Source organism: Podarcis pityusensis (genome assembly GCF_964106645.2).
Source record: "Podarcis pityusensis genome assembly, chromosome: 6".
NCBI classification, from domain to species: Eukaryota; Metazoa; Chordata; class Lepidosauria; order Squamata; family Lacertidae; genus Podarcis; species Podarcis pityusensis.
Window position 1 is genome coordinate 28,037,408 of NC_138030.1, and position 17,273 is coordinate 28,054,680.

General features: G+C 41.6%; 1 protein-coding gene across 1 annotated transcript in view; it reads right to left on the reverse strand.

Moving 5' to 3' along the window:
• ITCH (itchy E3 ubiquitin protein ligase) overlaps positions 1-13,975 on the reverse strand; it is a 51,560-nt gene extending 37,585 nt beyond the window's left edge. Inside the window, exon 1 of the mRNA XM_081009220.1 lies at positions 13,847-13,975. The gene's annotated coding sequence lies outside the window, so the exon portion shown is untranslated. The remainder of the gene's footprint in view (positions 1-13,846) is intronic.
• Positions 13,976-17,273: the final 3,298 nt, after the last annotated feature.

Below are 17,273 nucleotides of genomic sequence, written 5' to 3' on the forward strand. Positions count from 1 at the left end.
GGGAGCCGGGCGGGACTTCGCGCCCGGCTCCCGATGGCCGCACAGAGCTGCGCTGAGCCCGGGACTGCAGGCAGCTCTGCGCAACCCTCGGAGCCGGTCTCCCGAGGGTTGCGCAGAGCTTCCTGAAGCCTGGAGAGCGAGAGGGGTCGGTGCACCGACCCCTCTCGCTCTCCAGGCTTCAGTGAAAGCCTGCATTCACCCCATAGGACGCACACAGATTTCCCCTTCATTTTTGGAGGGGAAAAGGTGCGTCTTATAGGGCGAAAAATACGGTATTTCAGCATATAGTTCTGGACACTTCCACTAAGATTTGGAGAGTACCTGCCAGATTTGACTGAAGTTGTTTAATAACAATAATAATAATAATAACAACACCCCATCCATCTGGTAGGGCTGAATATCAGAATTTTAGATGTGGGACTAGAAGGTCTCATGTAAAACAGAGTTTTTTAGTTTCAAAGTTCAAGAAATTAATTATTCCTATTTTCAAGTTTACTTTAATATGCCTCACAATTTGATAAGCAGACCGTAGTGTTTTAAAGTTATCACCTTTGAATCAATAAGGCACCAACACTTTCAGGCTGGTAATAAAATTAATATTTCAAACATCTGCCGAGCTGATGTCAGCGGTGGTTTCTTCTTCCTGGAAATCCTCAGCTATAGGAAGCATGCTTTATGATAAGAACCTTTTAGAATTTGCTGTATTAATGATGTGCTGCTCTCACCTCATGAACAAAAACATTTCCCTACTAGAAATGGCAGCTAACTTAATTATGCAGTTTATAAGAATAGAGGAAAAAAGGGAAAAACAACAACAGCCCAGCAGTTTCCTGTAATTCAGTAATTTTCAGCTTTGCATCTGTGTGGAAACTCTGGACTCCTACAGACTTCTACAGAGTTGCCACGTTCCCCTCCAGACAGAAGCTTTGTGCTTCAACTGCTGCAGAACCATCAACAGCAGCAGCAGAATGCATGGGGGTCAGGGAGGATCCTGCCACTGTTACTCTTCAACACCCACCTCTTCGTGTTTGCATTGAATATGTACTTTTTGTGTGAAAAGCCAGTTAGTATCTTGGTTATTTTTCCCTCACTTAGTGAATTAGGGGGTCTCTCTCACTAACAGGACTTTTCATTTTGGAGGCTGAGCACTCTAGCATAATGCCCCATTGACATGTACGGCTTTTTACACAAATAGGAATCTATGAATAATTCACATGGCATGAGCTGAATTGCAGGGAAGGGAAAGGAGACAAAGAGCTTATGATTCCTTTGTGTGTGTCCCCTCCTTTCTCTCTTCAGTCAATTCCAAATCCCTACTTCCCTTTGCTATCCTTTTCATGGCAAAGAGGAAAGACTCTGCTGCTGGAATCATCATGCTTTAGGACCCAGGCTCCTTTCCCAGACTATGCATGCAGCTCCCCAGTTATAGCCCAGGGAAGTACAATTATATACATGATTAAGAGGAACCAGGACTCCATGTGGCGCTGCTGAATATGACTATCAGATTCAGCTTACATATTCAGCAAGTTCCTGGTCTTACCTCTACCAGGAACATACTAGGTGGACTTAGGCAATCTCACCTTTAGTTCCCCATGTGTAACATGGGTGACCTTGGGCCAGTCACCATCTTTCAGTCTAACATACCTTACAGCAGGATAATATGGAGATGAGGTGAGCTATGTAGGCCACCTTGAGTTCCTTGTATAAAAGGTGAGATACAAAGCAAAAATAAATGATGAGATAAAAATAATACTGTGCATCCTTATAGGATTGCTATGAGAATTACAACAATAAAACATAGGGCAATTGCTGTAAGCACTATATAAATGCTAAGCATGATTAATATTAATTTCTTCCTACTATAATTACCGTATTTTTTGCACCATAACACTCACTTTTTTCCTCCTAAAAAGTAAGGGGAAATGTCTGTGCGTGTTATGGAGTGAATGCCTACGGGTGGCATGCCTACGGATTTTCTTCCTCTACAAACTACGTGCGTGTTATGGTCGGGTGCGTGTTATAGAGCGAAAAATACGGTACTATTGCAAATAGTTAGCTTGCTGTATGCACATATGTGAAAGGTGGGGGATTTGCTTTATGGAGCATGGGACTCCATGGGTGGAGATGAATCAAACTTCTGGGGGCCAGGAATATAACCAGCCTATCTTGGGATGCACAGCTCTAATTTACCTACTTTAAGAAAACTCTGTGATGGTTAAAAAAGCATTTTCACAACCTAGCTTTATTTGTCCCTATGGTTAAGAGGAAAGCCTCTGGGCTTATTTCAGTCATATGAAGTAATTCCTATTTAGCAGAGACACACAACCTGTTTTATTATCTCTGAAAAGACAGAGACAATTAGAAGTTACTTTCAACTTGTCAAAATTAACCATAGGTTAATGTTCTAGCTATAGTGTCTGACAGCACCACGGAGGAGACCTGTGTGAATCTTTAACAGAAAGGAATACAACAGACAGAGAAAGTTACTATTTGTTATTATTAACCTAATGGTGAATTCAGATGCTGAGTTTTATGCCATGCAGTGATCTCTATTTAACATAACCCATTGGTGGCAAAATTGTCTGAACCAGTTCAAGGGCATCACATTTCACTTGGTTAAAAAAAACGCTCCTCTGAAGTGCATGGGCCTCAGTAATTCAACTAATCGGGACCTCCTTTGCCCATGACTTATACCACATGATCATCATGGTAGGAGATTAGTCATCTGAAACAGTTATAAAAGGAAATGCTTCATATAAGCATCCAATAACCCTAAAACATTAGGTAAGGAGAAGTTTCTGATGCTCACTATTATGCAAGTCTGCAGATTTTGAATCTTTAAGAGCTTTCACAACTGTAATTGATAGGTTTAGCAATCAAGACAGTAGTGAGCCCTGAAACATCACCATCAACCTATACAAGTAATGGAAAACTCATTCTCTAAGTGCCAGTATTTAAGTAGCCAAAACAGCACTAACCACACAGACAAGGGAGGTATCACTAGCATTACTGGGGACCCAAAACAGGCCAATGAAGGCTGAGTGGCCATACAGTGCTGGCTTACTGTTTGGGGGATGGAGACTAGGGAAAGGGGGAAATAAAATGGGCTGAGGTACCCAAACTGGCTGCCATACTGAAGTGGGGGGGATTAAGGTTGATAAATAACCCCAAATAGTGTTGCAAATAACTCATTTTGAGTTAATTGTCGAATTTATTAACTTCATCTATAATATGGCCATTCTGAAAGCTTTAGCCGCATCTGTTCACCAAATTTCAGCATCCTCACTTTACATGAGGAATTGTAAAGCATATAAAAAGATGTCAAAGACTGAAGGAACTGATTATTCTTAGTTGAAAGGTATTTATTTTTTAAAAGTTGCAAATAGGCAAAATACTGTTAATAAGCAGGCTTATGAGTTTATCTCCCCTACATGCAATCGTCATGGAAAACTAATTAACAAGCTTAAACTGGGAGATTAGGTTTAAATTGAACAAACGTTTTCTAGCCAAAGAAATAGGTGAGTAGCAAACAGATTAAAGGCGGTCACACTTGTCTATTTTTAAATGCACTATATAAAACAGAAGATGCAGCAAGTGCCTTCTTTAAAGGCAGAAGTAAAGACTACTTGGCACTTAAGTGTCTTCTACTCTTAATATCCTGTTTCATTTTATATTGAATGTCAGAAGGTGGAGAATGAACTGCAGACGTGTGTCAATTTTACTCAGTATAAAATATATTTAGCACATATATTTGAAGTAGGAAATACCTTGAATGGATGCTGTTTCAAGGTACCTATGGTGGTAATAACAATAGGTGTCACATTAAAGCTTGAACTTTACATGTTGTAATGTCTGATCCCAGACAAACTGTAGTTAATCTTAACTATGGTCTGAACAATCCAACTCCAGGAGGAGGAGGAGGGAATGAAAGCCTATGGCTTACAGTGTCTTGTTCTCAAAGCACAACAACTGATTGGCTACAAGATACCTACTAATGTCTTTATCTTTATCTTTTACTAATTTAATTTACAAGCCCTCACTACTGACCAAGGGTTTGGTATCATAGAAATTTTAATTGTCTACAATTGCTTGAGGTGGTGTGATGTAACTGACTGTTCAGTAACATTCTAGTAAGAGGCCAACAATCAGCACAAAGGGACCAAGGGCAAAGCAAACTTTGTACAGCTGATGTGTGAAGAGCCGTAAGAAGGCAAATTTCGGAAATATCCTTTGCTTCCTAAGTGATATTTGAGGATGTGATTGCTAGATTAGGGCGGGGGTGGTGGAGCAAAATGCTTTTCCTGACAGTGACTCTAGCATACACGTTTGTTACTGGCAGGAATCAGAACAACTCTAAAAATTAGGATCATTCCACCAGAATAATTATAATTTTATTTATTATTAAATAATTAGTTTCCTGGTCCAATTCAAAGTGATGGTTTCGATCTATAAAGCCTTAAATGGCCCAGTACAGCAAAAGCTCAAGGACTGCCTCTCCCAATATGAAACAACCTGGACCCTGAAATCATCATCAGAGGCCCTTCTTCATGTGCCTCCCCTGTCAGAGCTTTGGAAGGTGGCAACACGAGAACAGGCCTTTTCTGCAGTAGCTCCATGCATGAGGAATGCTATCCTAAGGGAGGTTTGCCTGGAACCTTCGTTACATATCTTTAGGCAAAAACATTCCTTTCCTCCCAGGACTTTGGCTAATGAAACAATCTATAGCCTTTTAACCTGATGGGCATTGTTTTTGTTTGTTACTATTGTATGTATTTTTGTATTTTTATATTGTAAACCACCCTTTATTCCTCAGATGAATGGCAATATAGAAATTTAATAAATATTAATGAAAGAATAAATATGAACAATTGCTATCCTATATTCCTAAACTTTGCCATTGACATCCAGTTACATAACTGGAACAGGAAGTATTAGCATGGTTGAGAGAAACCCAATGTTTGCAGAAGTAGAAAAAAGCAAGCAAAAAAATCTCCCCATCCCAAAACCTAGTCCACTGAGGACCCTTTGTCACAGGCCAGATAACACTGAGTGCAACTGGGGGGGGGGGGGGTAAAAATGGAAATTGGGCAGAACAGAGCTAATGGAATATACCAGAAGCATGACTGCCTGGCTGGAAGGAAGCCTTCTTGCCTCTAATAGCTTCTCTGACTCCACTTGTTAACCACATTGGCATCCTCTTCACACTCATGGTATCTTTCCTGAGCTTCTAAGACTGTATTTTTATACAGCTCCCAAGCATTCTGGAGTGATCTGATCTGACCTTCTTGACTTTGCCTTTCAACTTCCATTTTATCAAGCCACTCATTTTGGGGAAGTCTCATTTTTTGAAATCAAATGTTACTGTGTCAGATTTTCTTGGTGATTGACTGTTTATATGTAGTATATTTAATTTAAGAACACTATGATCTCTGCTCCCAGTTGGCTTAACAACACTTACATGTTGCAGCAGAGGTAACGGTGTCTCATTGGCTCTCTGCAGTCCACCTCAGTTAACCCACACTGGCTTGGACTCTTCTAACATTAGCAGACGTATAAACACAGAGAATATACAAGACTCACTCTTCAAGTGTCTTTGGCACTTCCATTTTGATCTACGATGCTTTCTCCTCTCTCAACTGCAATCATGTGCTCCTGCATTCACAGTGCTGAGTTGTATACCTCCCACATTTAAATTTTCATTAATTTTATCATCGTCATTCGAGTGAGATTTGCTCCAAACCCTATTCAGCTCCTATGGGCTTTTCCTCCCCCCCCCAAACAGTTTAAAAGCTGCTCTGCCAGAGCATCACGGCCACAGAGCCACCCCCCAGCCAAGCACCAGCTTACTGTCGCCACTGCCGCCACCACCAAGGGAGAGAGGTAGGAGGGTACCTGGAGGGTCAAGGAAGCCGCAAGGAATTGCATGGTCTAGCCCAGGCCCGACCCCGAGCTTACCTCCCTGGCAGCTAGTGCAAAAAGAGCACCCCAGGAAAAAATAAACACAACATGGCCACTCCCTTGCTGAAAAATTATTATTTTATATTTTTCTTTGAAGAACTGTAATAGTGTCCATGCAGGAGGCCTGAACTATTGAAGGTCACTCCCTGGGACTGCTGCCTTAGGCCTAACCCAAGGACCCAACATCCAGGTCCTGTGGACCTCGCAGTGAAATTAAAACTGCCTGTGAGTCAAGGCTTTGGCATTGCCACGTTTTGCCATGTGTCTTTGTTGATAGGAAGTAGTAAGAGAATTCCTCTTCTAGAGCATAGTATGACGGGGCTTCAGTGGACCTTAGGATGGGATCATAAGGAATGGTCTCAGGGTCAGTAGGCCCAACTCTCTGCTCACAAGGTTCCCAGAAATATGAGAGAGCCCTGCTTTGCCAGACTGTCACAAGGCCATCTGTTTTGGGTTTTGATTTTTTACATGGCTGGAGGACTAGGAAGGGCATTTATGTCTACTGGGATGCTACCTGGCAAGGCTAGGAGTATACAAAGCTGCCTAATACTGGGTCAAGGAGCCATTGGTTTATCTAATTCAGTGTTGTCTACTCTCACAGGCAGTGTTCCTAGGGGTTCAGAAAAGAAGGCATTTCTTATCCTACCTGGAGATACCAGAGATTGAACCTGGGATCTTCAATGTGCAAAACAGATGTACACCAACCTATGATCCTTCCCCATCAGGCAAAATGTGAGGAAGAGGAGGTATCACATAGGTCACCAAGGAGAAGGATGAGCAAAAGGGGCTAAGTGGTCCATATAGGAGGCAGGCTATTACTCCACGCAGAACATCTCCTAACTGGCTAGTGTGCCTGGTAAAGCAGTCCAACCCTTTTTGAGTGTGCAGTTGTCACCTGGATTCAAACAAGGGGCCTCGAGGATGTAAAAAGGGAGTAGGGAACTGGATCCACCCAGAGGACGGGCTCCAGAACTGGCCCACTCTCCAGTTAATTTTGACATATGGTTGACATGTGGGATACCATATGAGACAGTTCAAGGTGTGGGAGTGGCCAAAGGCTCATTTCCAGCTTTAGAGCTGTGATGTTTAGAAAAAAAGATGTCTTACCGCTTAGATTGGAGATAAAAAAATATCCACACCTGTCCTCATGTGACTGACATATAGGCCTGATTTGTACAAAATGACCACATGGCCCAAATTCAGAGGACTGACATGCTAATCAGACTTGTGCATGCAAGGTTCTCCACAGCTAATATAGAAAACAAGCTGCTTGGGTTTAGGGTTTATCTTGCAGTCCCAGTGATCGTAACATCTGATCCATGGGCTACAGTGGGATGATGTCAATGACCCATGGTTTGTCTGATGCCTGTCTTGCTGCTGAAGTTGAGTGTGAACACTTTGTGGAGCTTGAACTGTGTGTTGGGAATCCCAAGAGCTCCCTCTTTTGCCATGATTATGATTTTGTTATTTTGCCAGGCATGCAAAAGGTGAGTAGGAACATATTTGCCCCTTCCTCCTAATGGGGCTCAAACTCCCATTATGTGCTTCCTAACCTTATGTAGGGAGCTGCTGAAGAATGACTGCAGCAGTTAGTGTGTGCCTGTCTTATTGGATGTTTTGGCCACTTCGCTTTAATTCTTGGCAACAGTGACTTCCCCTCATTTGGTCTTGAAACTTTGTCCTAGGGAGAGCTGTGTCCTGTTCTCTGGAGGCCCAGGAAACTACATCAATGTTGCTTTGCATGGACTGTCCTCCCTCCCTTTGTATGTGCTGTTCTTCCAAAAAAAGTGGTTGTGAGTGACATACAAGGATTCAGACTCCAGCCTATAAGGATGCATGGGGCCAGAAGCAGCAGAGATGTTGGTGGCTGTGCAACCAGGGCAGATGAAGTGGAAATACTTTAGCATTATCTTACATGTAGTGTGTGCTGGAGGCATATCCTCACCATCCTATGTTCATCCCTCTGAGTGGGATGGCATATGTGTGTTGCTGTCAGCACAGTTCTCTGTGTATGTATGTTGTTTTGACACCGTGTTGTTTTCTCCTTCTTGTACGTTCCCTGTCCCTCTGAAGCTGACCACACATAGAACATAGTGGTCATCTGCCAACCTAGTATTGGCATATCTCCATTCATGGTGTATTAAGAGTATAAAATTGCCATATAAATGCAGTGAAGCTATAACATACAGCTGGAATAGCTAACATAGTCCCCTTTAGACATTGTTGGACTCCCAGCTGCCGTACATCCCCCACAGTATGGCCAATGATAAGAGTTTAGACCAAAACATCTGCCGGGCACCACATTGGCTACCCCCACCACTGTCATCGCCATCAGAACATAGGAAGAGCCTGCTGGATCAGGCCAATGGCCTATCTAATTCAGCATCACAGTGGCCTACCAGATGCCTGTGGGAAACCCATAAGCAGAGTTAGAGCACAGGATCCTACGGCTTCCAGTAACTGGCATTCAGAACCATTACTACTTCCAACTGTGGAGACAGAGCATAGTCATCATGGTTAGTAGCTATCAATAGTGCTCTTCTCTACGTCAAGTAGATGAGTTCCCAGCATTGCCTCCATGACAAATAGCCTTGGGAATATATATGCTGTTCTGAGCTCTTTGTAACAAATAGTATATTACATGGGTTGGTTGCTGCTATCTTGTTTTTAAAAATTGGGATATTTTTTAAAAGATAACATTTCTTTTGTACACTGAACACTACTGGAAAATCCAACTGCGCAGGTATAACTGCATTTTTCCTCATGATCGTAATAAGCATTATGTAACCTTGGTTTAAAAATTCAATTGCAGCCAAAATATAGGAAAACAAGTTTTTACTGTACTCCAGAGTAACTTGAGGTTATTATAATTCAAAGTGAACAGGACAGAATAACTTATTCTGGTTAGTTTTACTTGCATGCATATCTCACAAGAAATATGCAATTTGTGAACAACAGGAGACCAAATTCTTTACCAAGACTCCATTCTACAAACTAATGCTTATAAGTGGAACCCTGTGCAGTACCTGGGATTTCAACAGGATTCAACATGGACACAAGCACTAAAGATAAAAGTGGTATAACTGTAATTAAATAAAATAATAAAACGAACTCCATTCTATTCCTCCTCCCATTATTTACCCACAGTAGTCAGAATTACATGTCCAAAATACGGTCAGTATTCATTGGACAGTTGGGGAAGGGGTTGGCCCACTTATTTCATCTATTTTTCCCCTGCAAACCTCCAGTCAAGCCATACTCATAGAGCCATGAAAATAAATGGACTTAAGTTGTGACTAATTGAAATCCATCAGTTTCAACAGGTCTACTCCACATATGGCTTGGTGGATGCTAGTCATAATAAAAAAAAAAGGTGTATGAGCTTAAAGTTTATAATATTTTTCTCAGCCTTGTCCAAACACCGAGAATTCCTAATAACTGAATTCATCAGAAATCTATCCTGTTAATGTTTTCTCTTGCAAGAGTACTTTTCTCTGATGTTCTCAAGTTTTGCTTCCAACTGTGATGCTGTCATCCCTATTCAAACATCTGAAAGAAAAAACCTTGCCATACAGCTGAAAATATATGAATCTGCTACTTTATCATGGGATATAAATTAAGCAGCTGAAGACCGAGAATCTGAAGTGCCCACCCATAAAGGCAACCAACCTGTGCATCTTTGCATGCTTTGGCCTTGCCTCCTTCAAAACAGCTTCCACTGGGGTCAGGTAATTCTGCCACTTCTCTGTAATCTACAACTGGATTATCCAATCACTCCCAACGCAGTGGGAATTATAATCCCTCAGAGAATGTGCATGCTGCATCTCTGTATTAGTTGTTGCTCTGGCACTAGCCTCTTTTAATCAATATGTACATCTAGAATATAGTGGTTCACACAGATTGCTAGAGGATAGAGTCCTTTGAGGCAGATACTATTTACACATCCTAAAAACAAAGTTTTCAAGGATAAAGTTACAATTCTAATGTTATTTTCTTAAACAGCACCTCAGAAGACAAGGGAGTCAGACAAGTTTAGAAAACAATGTACTATAGGACAGAATTAACAAGTTAGACAGAAATACTTTTCTGGAAATAAATTTCATAAACCTCTTTCATCTGGCCTTTGAGTTTGTATATACTTTTCCCTTTATAGGAAAAAGACCCTGAATCACGATACCTGAATGCAGAAGGTCTTCAAGTTTAAACCTGTGCTCACAATGAGCCTGTAGCCTGGAAGAGTTTATTTATTTATTAACATTTATATTTAAAGAAACATTGACATTGCAATAAAGATCAGTGGGAACATTCAAACAGCTGCTCCTGTTCCTTTATATAAATGCTTTTCATATTTGAGGTAAGAACAAACAGGTACTGTACAGCAAATTTCTCATAATTACAAACCAATTTCACAATCTGTAGGTCCATAATGAGCATAAGGACAACAAGCTTGGGAATTATCTGGTTGCATTGGACAAGTTCCTAGTGACAAAGCCTATCATTATACGTGTCATCGCCTGGCAGTTTCAGAATCAGTGCCAAATACCACTGAACAAAGTAATCTACTATCTATGAAGTGGGGGAGACATTATGCCTTTTAAAGATATGCCACCTTCTCTTATCTGTTTCTGAATGTACCATTTTTCAAAACAAAACGTTTTCAAGCATCCTAACAAATGTATTTGAGGACACCTTCTTGTGTATTAGCATAGTTTTCACAAACAGCATTCCACAGATTTGCCCTTTGCTGAATTCCAAAGAATATGTTTTGCTCCTATACCAATAGATATTGATCCAACAAAGACCATCACCTTATCTATTCTATATAGGCTATTTCCACAAAGTGAAAACCACGAAGTAAAGCAATGGTCATTGGTTCCAATGGCTTTAAAACATTTCATTACAGCAGAATTAGATCATCGTGGAGGATAAGTCTCCAGAATCCATGGATAATTATGTCTATCAAAAGCTATTAGCCATGACAGCTATCAGAACCTCCAGTTTCAGAGGCAGTATGCCTCAATACTAATTGTTATTAGTTATTGCCATCCTGCCCTGTCTGTCAGGCACAGGAACTTTTGAGCGGTGTGCACCGTAATCAAAACACTTTAAACTGTGGTCTAATGCAATGTGTGAACAAGACATTTGTGTACACCCAATATGCAATACAAGATTATTTAGTTCACAATTTCAATGGCCTCTTTTACAAAACAACTTTGTTTTGGCAACAGCATCATTGTGTGTTATTGGCATTCATCCATTATAAATATTTGCCTGTTAGCTGCCAAATGAATCAGAACACAAGTAATTTTTGCTGAGACCTACAAAACCATCTCTGTTTTCAGTTTCCAAATTCAGGCTTTATGGTGCTATTTTTACATGAATATCAATTTATCGTTCATATGCTTTGTAATAACAAAAAGTGCTAAACTTAAGACTGCAGAATGAAATACCTTTACTTGGAGCTAAGATTTATGAGTAGAACTTTCTTTTTAAATGACTTGTCCACAATTTAAATCCATTTTTAAATGTATTTTCAATAATAATTCGCAAGCTTTTTTCAGACTTCCTATGTATTTAAAATATTTTGCAGTGCTGCAAGATAAAGTTTGCAATTTACTGAGGAGTAAAAGCCACCTAACTCAGTACAACTTACAGTGCAAGTGCACCTGAAAGTAAGGCCCCAAACATAAGCATACAAAAAAAGAAACAAGTCACCCTTAATGGGACCGACTTCTTAGTAAGCATGTACAGGATCAGGATGCAAGTGCAGTTGGTTTTAGACTTATACCAGTGATTCAGTAAGTCCTACTGACTACAGTAATTTCTGTTTTAAGACATATTCCCCTCTTTTGGTACTGTTTCTCAAACATTTGTAACTTTATTTCAAGTGGTTACAAGTAAAGGTGTCTCAAGATTCTGTTGTATTCATCTTTTAACATTTCTTGTCCAACTTGTAGCACAAGGTCCCTAGAGAGCGAGGCAATCTTTCAAGCACAACTACAAAATTACTGAGTAAAGAATAACAGGAAAAGAACAAAACAGGTTGTAAATAGATCTGTTGTGGTCAATAGGGCCAATTCCCAAGTAAGTATGTACAGGATTGCAACCTTCCCGTTCAATTAGTCATTGTAGAGCCTAACAAGTCACCTGATTTGAAGAGACTTAGGTCAAATGAATTCTGCACAGAATCTTGCTGAATGGCTGAAAACTTATGAACAGTAACATGAAACATTGGAATCAGAGGGGCTAACATTAGAGTAACCATTAGAAAGGCTTTATGTCCATATAGCAATTCCCCTCCTTACAGTGTAATATGCATCCAAGGAACTCTTACCACACATTTGCTGCAATGAACTGTTATAAGTGGTAGTATAAAGCTTTCAAAACCTTCCCATTAATGTCTGAAATAATTTAAAATATTTAGCACCATCTCTACCCATTCCAAATCCTGTAAGATGAAGGCTCTGCTGTTCAGTGTTTAATATTCACAAACTGTATCTGAATTTAAAAGCAGTTCAGCCTTTTTAACTGGAACAACAGACACAACAATTGCTAACAATCCTCAACTTTAGATTAACGACTTTCATTATCAATTATGTACTTCATTTCATTATATTTATCTCTTGCCTGTTCTAAACTTAAGAGTAGCACTTTAGCCTCACAATAACCCCATAAGGTGACCTAAAGCCATCTAGCAAAAGCCAATCCACCCTTTATGCCACAGGTATAGATGCAACATGTATATTTGCAAAGGCAAACATCATTAAAGCGTCAAGGGGATACTGTGTTTGTAACCACACAGGGACACAAGCCAAGAGAGTCTCAGTTGGTCAGGGCTGTACTACACCTTTTGAAATGTACAATATTTTCACAGCTAAGAGTTCCAAAACATCATCCCCCACCCAGCCATCCAAACCAAATAACCTAAACAGCAGGATCTGCTTGGCTTCCTTAAAAAGTAGCAGGTGGAAGAGAAGAGAGTGCATTCCCTGTATTTAACAACCGGTGCTGTCCCGATATGGCCGCTAGATGACAGAGATATACAGAAGCCAAGGAGAATAAGAACAATCCAGGAAACAATATACCGATAAATGCTAACGAAACTGGAATGGGTGAAAAGAGCCAAGAGGTGTGGAAAGCAGCAAAGGATACACATAACTACAGCATGTACTTTACACAAACAGCATTGGAGTGTTTCCCTGAGGCTGGGAACCTTCGGGTCACACATACAACCCCCCAGCTTTGCGTCCCAGACCAAAGGGCCACCCACCTCGGGACACCTCCATCCATCCCACCCACCCACCCACCCACCCACCGGGCCTCTGTCATCCTGACAGCACAAGGTCGCGAAAAGGGGGACCGAGAAGAAAATTAAGCCATCTTGAGTGCACAATCCCTGCGAACAACTTCAGTGAAGGGGGAAAGAAAACGCCTACCGACGGCATAGCAGGAGAGGAAGGGAGAAGAGGCCGTAATGGGAGGGGGTGTCTCCCATCATCCCCAAACCCCTCTGTCTGAAGCTGTGAATGCCTCTCAGTCCACAGGTAAAGCGGGGAGGCACTGAGCTCACAGGCTGGAGGTGGGGGGGAGGGAGGGGAGAACGGAATCCCCTTCCCCTTCGAAGGATATAGGGCAGCACCCCACCCACCGCACCCCCTCCCTCCCCCTAAGCAAGGCTGCTGCACCTGCTGCCAGCCTTCCCCTTCTCGCCGCCCACCCTTCGCAAGCCAGGCCTACCTTGAGCTCCCCGCCCTGCCTTAGACGCCCCCTCCCTCGGCCTCGGCCTCGCCGCAGGCCCAGAAAGAAAAGCCTTCTTTCCCCCACCCCGCCCCCGCGGGCCCAGCTCCTCTACCGAGGCAGCCCGAAGAACACACAGCAAGCTCCTCACCAGCTAGAAAGGCGACGGCTCCTCGCCTAAGATGGCAGCCAGTCCAAGTCCAACCTGAGGCGGCTTCTGTCCAAAGTCAGGCGCGCGAAAGACGCACGCGCACAACAAAGGCGGAAGGAGAAGGCGAAGCGAGCGGGCGCGAGGCAGAAGGCGGGAGCCGGGAGCGACGACGAGGAGGAGGAGGAGGCGTACGCAGACGCAGGAAAAAACCCGGCGGGACTACAATTCCCAGCATACCGTGAGAGAAGCCCGGCGCGCTCCGACTGGCTCCTCAGAGAGAGAAAGGGCTGGTTCAGTTCCACTCGCCAATGCCTGGCTTTCTCATTGGCTCTCGCTTTTGTTTCTGTTTACTCGAAAAAAGGGGTGGGTTGGATCCGGGGGAAAGGGCTTCTACAGGTTTCGTCCTGTTCTTAAGGTGGTGCCTGAAGGCTGTCAACTCTGCAGTTGAATTTAGCCAATTTCTGTTTCGAACTGTGGGGGAAACCGCTGTGGTTGACACGTGCCCCTGACTCATTTGCAAAAAACAGCAAGAGTCCTGGGGACTTAACACATTTATTATGGCACGAGCTTCTGTGAACCACGGTCCATGCATCATGTTCTGATTTATAGGGGACCCTGTCCTCAATGTTATGTTCTTTAAGTATTCTATAAAGGTAAAGGACCCCTGACCATTAGGTCCAGTCGTGACCGACTCTGGGGTTGTGGCGCTCATCTCGCTTTATTGACCGAGGGAGCCGGCGTTTAGCTTCCGGGTCATGTGACCAGCATGACTAAGCCACTTCTGGCGAGCCAGAGCAGCGCACGGAAACGCCGTTTACCTTCCCGCCAGAGCGGTACCTATTTATCTACTTGTACTTTGACGTGCTTTCAAACTGCTAGGTTGGCAGGAGTTAAGTATTCTAGAAACACACAATTACAAGTGTATAGAAAACTCTGCAAGCATTAGGCTGACCTTCGCCCAGTTATTTGTTGCTGAGGTGGAAGGTAACACTGTAAGGAATTTATTTTATAGAATTTCCAGTTGGTTTGCTAAGGTCAGCTCTGAAATCTTCGTGTCAGGAGTGATTTGTGAGACCACCCCGGGGCTCAGAAAAACCTGCCCTTTTCTGGTATAATGAAATCCAGCTTGCCTTAGCACAGAAGAAGAAGCCAAGTGGCAGTTTGAGGTGATCTGTGTGAACTAATATAAAAATATAGTTTGATTTTTCTCCTTGTTTAGTTACTTGTCCATTTCTAGCTATTTGGATCTGTCATGATGATATCCAAACATAACTACTGTATCTGTGAAGAGGTAATGCAAATGTATAAAATTTACATTAAATGTGTTTCTTACAACATACTGGCCCATAGTCTTTCAGTAGCTATTTCATATCAATTTGTATGGATGAAAGCAGGATTGTGTTGTTCCCCATACAATGGAATGGATATTTGATGGGACCAAACAGGAAAATAGCCTGTTTTATGATTTAAGTTTACATCACTGCCAGGAAGAGTGAAAGGCAGAGGAGTCCTGAACATCCTTCAAAAGCGCAATCTAGTTATAACACAACAGGAAAAAAGCAGTACAAAGAAGAAAAAATGGCTAACTGAAGTAACTGGAAATCTTAAGGACATGGGAGAGAGGGTGTGATATCTCTGGCTTGTGTTGTGCAGCTACACCAGTAAAGTTGGCTCTACAAGACAGCGCTACCTTTCCAGGAAGTATCCACCCTGAGAAGTACTGGTGTGCACAGAAAAACAGTTCTGACACATTGATGAATGTCAGTATTTGTAGTGCTAACAAACACCACATCACAAAGTAGCAACAATACTCCTCCTTTGATCAAGCCCTGCACCTGCCATTCTCCAGATCTCTTATATGTACTGCCTCAGTAGTAACTTTAACACTGTCTATGTGTTGTCTTTTATATGAAGACAAATTCAATGTAGTAATGTAGTGATTAGAACAGATATATTTTATTAGTAAGCAGGCACCACATATATGTACAACATCAATCAACTGACCTTAACATTCTCTGACAATCCTAAGTGACAGACTTGCTCTTAAGATTCTATTCAACTTAAAGATAACAGCAACATCTACAGTATATCCCTACTGTCTGTGTGACAGTTTCTCCTGCAAGTTCCAAAGATCTCTGAAGCCTTGGTAAAACTGAGCAGGGCCTTTAGTGTGGCTGTCCTGTTCTGTGGAACAGCATTCCTGTCAATATATGACAGGTACTCATTATCTTCACTTTCCGGATATAAATTAAGACTTTTCCCCCCCAACAGGCTTTGCCAGCTGGATAAATAGTTCTTTACCAGAAGTATCTACTTTGCTGGGGTTTTAGTTTTGTTTTAAATTTAGTTGCTGTGTATTTATGTTTTCAACAATTTTTAATAATATTATGTGTAAATCACCTTGAAATAGTTGTTTACAAGGTGATTAATAAACGAATAGTGATGGTGGTGGTGGTGGTGGTGGTGGTGATAAGCAGTAACATTGCTGGTTTGGAATTTTTTGTGATTTAGTAACAGGACTTAAATGCCTTATTATATGCTGCTTGCTAGTCTTGCATACTAAAACCTCTTCTGCATACACCCAAATTTCTAGGGAATTTTATATGCTGCTTTACTGCCTGTACATTGATTTAAAATGAAACATTCTCTAATAAAAAGATTTGTGTAAGCAGAGCAGACTTTGGACTTTTTCTCTGAAGACGTGTTATTTCTGCATGACAAGAGTTTTGCTTTTGTTCTTTACCATGGTGTTCCTGTTGTACCTTCCTGTTTTTCTTTCCTGCTTTTTTTTCAGCAGACATCATAAGGAAGAGCAGAGACCTTGAAATTATCCATCAGCAGTTGGCACCTGGACAGTAGATTGAGTAGGCACACAGGTCACCTCAGCGCAGACTGTCTCACTATAGTAAGATGTATTGAGTTTCTATTTACATAACAGTAATTCTGAGTTTCCATTTATGCTTATAAATTAGCGTATGCAAACTTAAGCAAATAATTGTCCTCTTTTTCTTATGATGCTTTCCCTCTTTTTTGGCAATGTGTAGTTTACTCATTGCTTCCCCCCCAGGGGTACTCAAGGGCACGCAGTACCAGCCCTACTTTTTTTGTTGTTAAAAAGTATGACACTTACTGTAACAACTTCATGGTGAGTACTAGCACTTAGTTTTCTAGGAAAAAACCACTGGTTGTACTTACACCACACAGTGAGACAAGCACTTCTCACATGCATAAATATTCTCTTTTTTACTTTGCTATTATGATGTGATGCTAACATTTTTAACATAACTTGAGTATAAAAACCACAGTAACTCTACATCATAATATATAGTCAAATAAAATAAAATCATTAAGTATCGCACCTCTGTCAGATTGGTATTTTGATTGGTGCTGCAATCATCTTCTTTACCAATTGTGAGATGGGTGAAGT